The 7595-nt window shown below is 42.8% G+C and overlaps 1 long non-coding RNA gene across 3 annotated transcripts; it reads left to right on the top strand.

Moving 5' to 3' along the window:
* Positions 1-211: 211 nt before the first annotated feature.
* LOC109149955 lies at positions 212-6186 on the top strand. 3 transcript variants are annotated; one of them, XR_002049054.1, is made up of 4 exons: positions 212-474; positions 621-1022; positions 1600-1672; positions 6141-6186. It is a non-coding gene; the product is annotated as an uncharacterized LOC109149955 (long non-coding RNA). The 3 variants fall into 3 exon arrangements; XR_002049052.1 differs by lacking the exon at positions 6141-6186 and adding an exon at positions 1741-2020; XR_002049053.1 differs by lacking the exon at positions 6141-6186 and adding an exon at positions 1741-2020 and having other exon boundaries at positions 212-492.
* Positions 6187-7595: the final 1409 nt, after the last annotated feature.

Here is a 7595-nt window from a genome sequence, read left to right as displayed (position 1 = left end):
AAAAGTTTGATTAATCGGTTAATCGAAAAAAAATTTCGGTTCGGTGAATTCGGTAGAGCAAACTTCGGTTCGGTTAACAGTTAAAGAAAAAAAAACCTCGATTAATTTGATTCGATTAAAACGGTTCGGTTAACCGATTGAACTCCCCTACCTATAACAGTAAGATCAAAAATGAAATTCATTTTGTTTTTTTAGTTCCCTCTCAAACACTTAGCAAAAATATTTCCCTCTAAAAAAAAGTAAGTTTCCCCCCAAACAAAACTTGAGACCCTCACGCCACTAACACTTAGCAAAAACACACTTCTCACATCCCTGTCTCAAAAAACACCTCACGCCTTAGTATTCTTCGATTCGTGTCTCTCACAGCTCCGCCTCTTTCTCACCTCCGTCTCCGCGTCACCTGCATCGCTGCCGTCTCAACGCCTCTTCTCTCCTTTGCCGTCATCGCCTCTTCCCTCCATCAACATCCTACAGGTCAGTCTTCAACCCTAGGTTTATCAACATCCTACAGGTTAGTCTTCAACCCTAGGTTAGTCTTAATTCTATTATTGAATTTTTCAAATGTGGTGAATGTTCTTAAACCCTATTACTTCCTCTGATGGCTGGGTTTCGATTTCCAGGGTTTTGTCAAATTTTGCGTTTCGGTTCAGCGTTGTGTCCTTGCTCACGGGTCTGAACAACCTTTACTGCACTGGGTGGAATTTTGCAGGCCCTAGCTGGGCACCTTTTGCTTCATAGAAATCACTTTATAAATGCATGACAAAAATGTTTATCTTACCAATTAATACTCTGCTTTAGTTTATCTTATGTATACTCTTTGGACAACATATCATATGCAGAAACATGATATTTGGAGAAACATACCATATGCAGAAACATGTGCTTTATGAACTAGATGCTGATATTGAGGTTATGATATTTTGTGGTGCTATCTGCAACACCACTTTTGCTTATTGAATCTTGATGCTTTTTTTGCAGATTTTGATGAATTTTATTGGTAGTGTGAGTGTGTGACCCTGCAGGTAAAGCTTATGTGACTTGTGCCTTGAAACCTTGTATTTTATTGAATGTTTATATCCCTAAATTCTATGCTTGATATACTGAATTTTGTGGTTTGCCACTGGAATTGTCTTCCTTTCCTCTTCCCTTCTCACTTTAACTGAGATATCAGTTGCTATTGTCTATAACATGATCAATGATGATATTCTAATATTATATCATATGCATGAAGAGCAATAGCTTTTAGGTCTATAGCTAGTAAACAAAGGTCCATCACATGTCCATGAAGCTTATTGTTCAACAAATATTTTGAGTTTTATTGGAAACTAAAAAGAGGAAATGACTGGCTTTAGTAGATATTATACGCGAAGTGACCATGTATTTAATCTTAGATTTTTTAGTTAACTTGCTATTCCAAAATTGTTAGAACCAAAGCACCAACTGAATATTGTAATAGTGCAATTGACATCAATGACATATTACATGATTATTTTTAATGATTGTAATTCTTATTTTACATGATTATATTTGCCTTCCTCTTATTTTATCTTCTATAGTAATTCTTTCAACTCTTTACAAAATTTTGCATTTTATCATCAGTAAGTGCAGGTAAGAATGGTTCAGATAGCTCCTAAATGGAGTTTGAAGCAAAATCTGCTAGGGATGGTGCATGGTGAGTGTTTTTTATAATTAACTCTTAGAATATCTTACATGTCTTAATTATTTCTCTTTGCATTTCAGATGCTACAATTTCCTATTATTTGTTAACATAGGATGAGTGTTTTCTGTTCTGGACACTGTGAATGATTTTGTGGACCTTTGCAACTTCATTAGATGCCTCTTGTGATTGATAGAGTATGCTGCAATTAGTCATTCAGTTGTACTGCATTTAATTCTTGCTCATATGTGTAGACATTGGATATTCTGCCATTCTGGTTTTTTGTAACAATATACACTGTTTAGACTTGGTTCGTGAAATTGTTTTTTTGTAGTATTATGACTTGAATGATATATGATTCGATTAGAATTGGTCATGGAAGTATTTAGACTTGTTATTTTTAAACTTAGCTTGTGCAAAATTATGTAATTACATTTGGCCATGATGAATGGATAAATTGATTTTTTATATGATTAAAATTTAAGCAGGTTAAAAATCGTTATATTGTATGCTAACCTACTTGTGTTTTTGCTATGAAATGTGAGGGTTTTATGCATTTATCTTGTGATATTGCATATCTAGAGCCTGTGTTTAGGGTTCCTTTGTGTCATTGCTTGGCATTTTCCTTGGTTCAAGTCATTTTGTTGTGTTTGGTGAGATTTGGCATGTTTTGGACTTGAATTTGTGTTTGGAGAAGAAAATCCGTGAAGGGATTTATTGTGGAACAGGTATGTTCCCGCGGGCGGAACGGCGGGCGGGCCACCACCCGCCGGCCTACCCGCGGGTACACAGCCTCGTGGGATATTATTCCCGCGGGCGGGACCACGGGTGGGGCACTACCCGTGGGTCCACCCACGGGTACATGGTTGTGGTGATGTTGGGATTTGTTCCCCGTGATTTGGTTGTCGTGGTGTTTGATCTTTTGGCTTCCCGATGTTCTTTTGTGGAACTATTTGAGTGTCTTCTGGATGTTTTGTAGGTCTAGAACTATATGGTAGGTATCCATGTAGGACTTTGGTGTCTTGATTCGTGCTATGTGTTCAACATTGTGCTTCGTTGAACCAAGAGATGTCTTGTGTGTTCCTCGGAACTATCTTGAGTTTCCCCGTTGATGTAACACCCCGAAATTTCAAAAACTTTTAAAGACTGTATAACAAAGGTAAATGATCATAAATCCCAAAACGTTTATAAGAATACGGGGTGTTATGCCACACCTGAGTTAGAGAACTCAGGTGCACAGGCTTAATTCTAAAAACCTCAAACAGTATCAATACAAAATCATGGCACGCAGGCCGAAAGGGAAAACTATCTAATCTACGCCCCAAGCCTCTAGCGCGCTCCGGTGATCTACTCGTCTGTGCCTAAAAGCTAAATATATCTGTTCAGCGAGAGATGCTGGTAACCCACTCTAACGCGTTGAAATACAATACATATAGATATATACATTGATATATGAAAAACCATTTCGAAGCATGAAGATATATGCTAAGAGACTCTAGCTTTCAAAACGGGGATTAGACTCGAAATATAGGGATAAGCACAACCAATAGTCATAATCAAGCATGCACAATTCACAGGCGTAGGGAACAGATTCGACATATAGAGATAAGCACAGCCAATAGTCATATACAAGCATATACATTTACTAGCATGTATCCTAGGGTCACACTTCCATAACAATCCAATCACCCATATCTCATCACATAGCACACATTGTTGGCGTCACAGGACCAATCGCATGCCCATACATGAGGGTCAGCGCATATAGCTCTGACACGGCCCTGCAGCACCCTTCCCCGTATCGCAACACGGAGGGGTCGATCGCAACCGACCGATGAACCGCAGCTCTTCATAGTTTGATCGCAACCAAACAGTGGACCGCAGCCAAAGAGTATGTCATCTGACCGCAGCCAGGAAATATGAACCGCAGCTCACATAAAACGTTTGACCGCAACCAAACGGTTGACCGCAACCCGAGAAAGTGTAAATCTGACCGCAGCCAGCTTCTGAACCGCAGCTCGGGAATAACCAATTCGATCACAACGAAATTGGGGTATCATGCACACATAACACATAGCAAGCACATGCAACACACATTAACACATTGGGAATGGGAGAAAACGTATAATGAAACCTATGTGTGGTCATCCACAAACGAGGAATAATCCTAAGGGGTTCATACTTCTTTCACCTAGGCCAACGGGATACCAATTCAACTAGCATGCGATATATAAGACTCATTTATCCTACTAACGGTACCCGAAACATCAAACTAGACTTAGGCACGATAGACGGAGTCTGTTGGGACACCACGGGGGTTGGGGGAACATCAAATGGGGAAGCCAAAATCCCAAGGTGGGGTAAAATCCAGCGGGTAGCCGGTGGGTGAGGGGTCACCCGCCGGCGGCAGCTTTCCGGTCAGCGGGTGCCCGGCGGGCAGCTGCCCGGCCGCCGCCGGCGTCTCCAACATTGGCCGCGGGTAGGTGGCGGGTCCCCTACCCCCACCTACCCCCCACTGAGTCTTTCATCACAGGAAAACACCCCGGGAACCATTGTGGAACCCGAGACCATGCTTAGACACTTTCAAACGCAATTGACAACAACACGTAGACAGTTAACGGATTCAAAAGCAAGAACATACGGCACATAACCTATCATGCTTTTCCAAACATAATCAACACCCAAACATACGAATTCCCACCGAATATACCAAGAATAATACCATACGAATTCCACGATACAACCTAGGGTTCTAATTATTTTTAAATCAACAAGAACACAATTCGTCTTCTAATATCAAGATTCGGTAGGAATATCATATACTCCCTCCGTCCCATTTTCCATGTCTTACTTTCCTTTTTAGTTTGTCCCAAAATGTTGTCCTCTTTCCAAAATTGAACATCAATATCATTCTACTTTTCCAATTTACCCTTATGACTTTTGCTTTTATTTCCAAAAGTAAGAAAAGTGAAGGGCATAATTGGGAAATGACATAGCATTTACTTTAATTCCTTAAAAAGCGTGCAAAAAGCAAATGAGACAACCATTTCGGGACGGAGGGAGTAAACATCAAGAACATCATATAATCATCAAGAACATCAAGAACACCATATAATCATCAAGAACATCAAGAAACTCTTATCATCAAGATCACCCATGGCATCATAACACCAATTATCAAGATCATTATAACGAATCATCAACACACAAGAATATGGGGGATTCCTAAGATGGGAATGGTAGCTATGAAAATAGGTTTTGTTGAGACATGGGTTACCTTTTAGCCTTAATTAATTCCTTGGCTATGAAGGGTCTTTCTTGAAGCTTTCTTCTTTCTTGATTTCTCCTAGGGGAATTCTTGGAACTTCTTGTGTGGTGAGGGATTATTGTGGTGGGGGTTCTAGGTTCCTCCTATGTCCCCTATTTATATATCTAAGAGTCCTAATTAGGGTCCAAATACTATAGGCTTGCTAACTCTACTCCTTTTAGGACTAGGGTTTGGGTTTAGAGAAGAGGGCCCACGGACTATGGTGGGCCTTTTTCGAATTAATTATTGTAATTTAATTCTTTCTTTGGATAATTGGTTAAATGATTAATTGGTTTTAGGGGTCGTAACACGGGGTGTTACACTTGATAAGCATGCTAGTTTGTTGTCTTAATGCTAGCGTGTGTGTTGTTTGTACCTTCCGTTTGGTTGATGATAACTTGTGTTATTCATCGTTGTTGTCGTTGGGCTGTGACCCGTTCCTTGATTGAGTATGTTTTATACCTTCGTTGTAATCCATTAATTGACTCTCGTGTGAGTGGTGGTGCGTGTGTGGCTCTACCTGGATTGCATGATTAGTGGTATGGGACACTAGTCACCAAGGTATTGCAGCGGTCCTCGTGGTGGCCGTGACGTGATTATGGAGTTGTGGCCTGAGTGATGGGTCCACGTGATTGGGGGATAACATGTGTTATCCGGGCATGTGTTGCCGTGATTGGTGGTGGTTCGTTGGTGGTTATAGGTGGGGGACGACGGTCCCGGCGGAATAAAGTTGGACTTGGCTGTACAGGGGATCCTAGAGGTAATGGTTGGAAAGAAGGTACAAGGTTCGGGGTAGCCATAAGGTTGGAACAGGGCATAAGGAAGGTATACCAAACTCGCGATGGGTGATGTTGCGAGGGTTTTTAAAGCCAGCGTTGTGTGATCTTCTCTCGTGACGTGTGTAGTCACGGAGGCTTGTGGTGTTTTGGCATGTGTTGTCGTTGGGTGAGTCTTTATCCTTGTGTGTGGTTAACCTTTGTGGTTGGGATGTGTTCCCGGTGTTATCCTTGTGAGTGGTGAGTCTTGTGTTGTCTTTTGATCTTGGCTTTAGACTTATATATATGTATTCCGTTTCGAAAATGGTTTTTATATCTTATATACTTAACGGTATTGGTGGGTTACCAGCATTATTCGCTGACCGGGTGTCGTCCCAATGTTTATCTTTGTATCTTTCAGGTGGTGTTTAGACGAGAGCGACGTCTAGAGCCTGGTAGCTTAGCACCGTTGTGTTTTTATGGCCTGTGCGCCAATGTTTTTAAACTATTTAGATTGATGTATTGGGATAGTATTATACACTTGCAGATTGTTGCCTTAGCGTTACCTAGTGTGGTATACGTGGCATAACACCCCTTTTTGGATTTCTTTTATCCAGTTTCCGTTTATCTTCCGCTGTGCTAGTTTTGTTGTTAATCTGCTTGTGTTGCGGCTTCAATTGGGCTGTGTTTTTGTGTGGTGTTACAGTTGGTATCAGAGCCTAGGTTTTGAGCCTAGAAAGAGTTAAGTTAAGACTTTCTAAGTGGTTAAGTCTGTTTTGAGACCTCTAAGCGACCTTAAGAAGCTAAGTGTTAGGCTTAGGACTCTAGGTTGCGCGGTGTGATGTGTGTTGCTTTCTGTCTTGGTTGTTTGCTCTTTTTGGTAATCTCGCTGTTGTTGTAGAAGTTTGCGATGCCTCCTCGTCCTCGCGCTCGCACCCCAGAGACCCCTACCAACGAGCAGCTCGCTCAGAATCTCCATCAGCTGACGCAGACGATGCAGTCGCTCAGTGAAGTCTTGCTGAACAACAATCAAGTTGTGCCGCCTCCGCCTCCTGCTGGGCATCGCGATGTAGGTCGTTTGGTGTCAGGGCATCGGCCTCCATCCTTCGCTGGCGAGGAAGACCCTGTAGTCCTTGAAGAGTGTCTACGGGTGTTTGATAAGATCTTCACCGTGGTGGGCTGTCCCGAAGAGAGGAGAGTAGAACTGGCAACGTTCTACTTCTGCCAGGAAGCGGATTTGTGGTGGGTCCACGAAGGTCCGACCTTCCTTGAAGAGCCTGGGTTTGATTGGACCGCGCTCAAGGACAGAATGCGCGAAAGGTTCTACCCAGCGCATGTGCGAGCCGCCATGTTTAATGAGTTCCTTCATCTGCAGCAAGGACCTCTATCTGTGGTTGAGTACCACAAGAAGTTCTTAGAGCTGTCCAAGGTTGAGTGTTTCGTTGCCGGTCTGAATTATGAGGCACGAAAAGCGTTGACGGTGAGTAGGCCCAGTTCCCTAAAGGATGCGTATCTATGTGCCGCGGATCTGTTTCGTGTTCAGCAGCTTCAGAGGGGTTCGTTGGAGTTGGCCAGGAAGAGAGTTGAGAGTGGAGGCTCTTCTATCTTCAAGAAGCCCTGACCGAGTTTTCCGGCTAGAGTTGTGTCATCTTCTTCTCAAGGACCAGTTAGGTTGGAGCCCCAGGTTCAAGCTAAGTCGGTTGGTTGTCGCAAGTGTGGGAAAGTGCACGCGGGCTAAGATTGCTATGGCCAGGCGTTTAAGTGTTTTCGCTGTGGGGTTACTGGTCATAGAGTCGCGGAGTGTCCCCAGCTTGCCGGTCAGAGAGCGCTGACGCCACCCCCGAGAGCCGGAGGAGCACCAGGAGGGAGTTCAGGT

This window comes from Ipomoea nil, unplaced genomic scaffold (assembly GCF_001879475.1).
Source record: "Ipomoea nil cultivar Tokyo-kokei standard unplaced genomic scaffold, Asagao_1.1 scaffold2165, whole genome shotgun sequence".
NCBI lineage: Eukaryota > Viridiplantae > Streptophyta > Magnoliopsida > Solanales > Convolvulaceae > Ipomoea > Ipomoea nil.
Note: the sequence above shows the minus strand (reverse complement) of the source record. Positions and strands in the feature narration are given on the sequence as shown.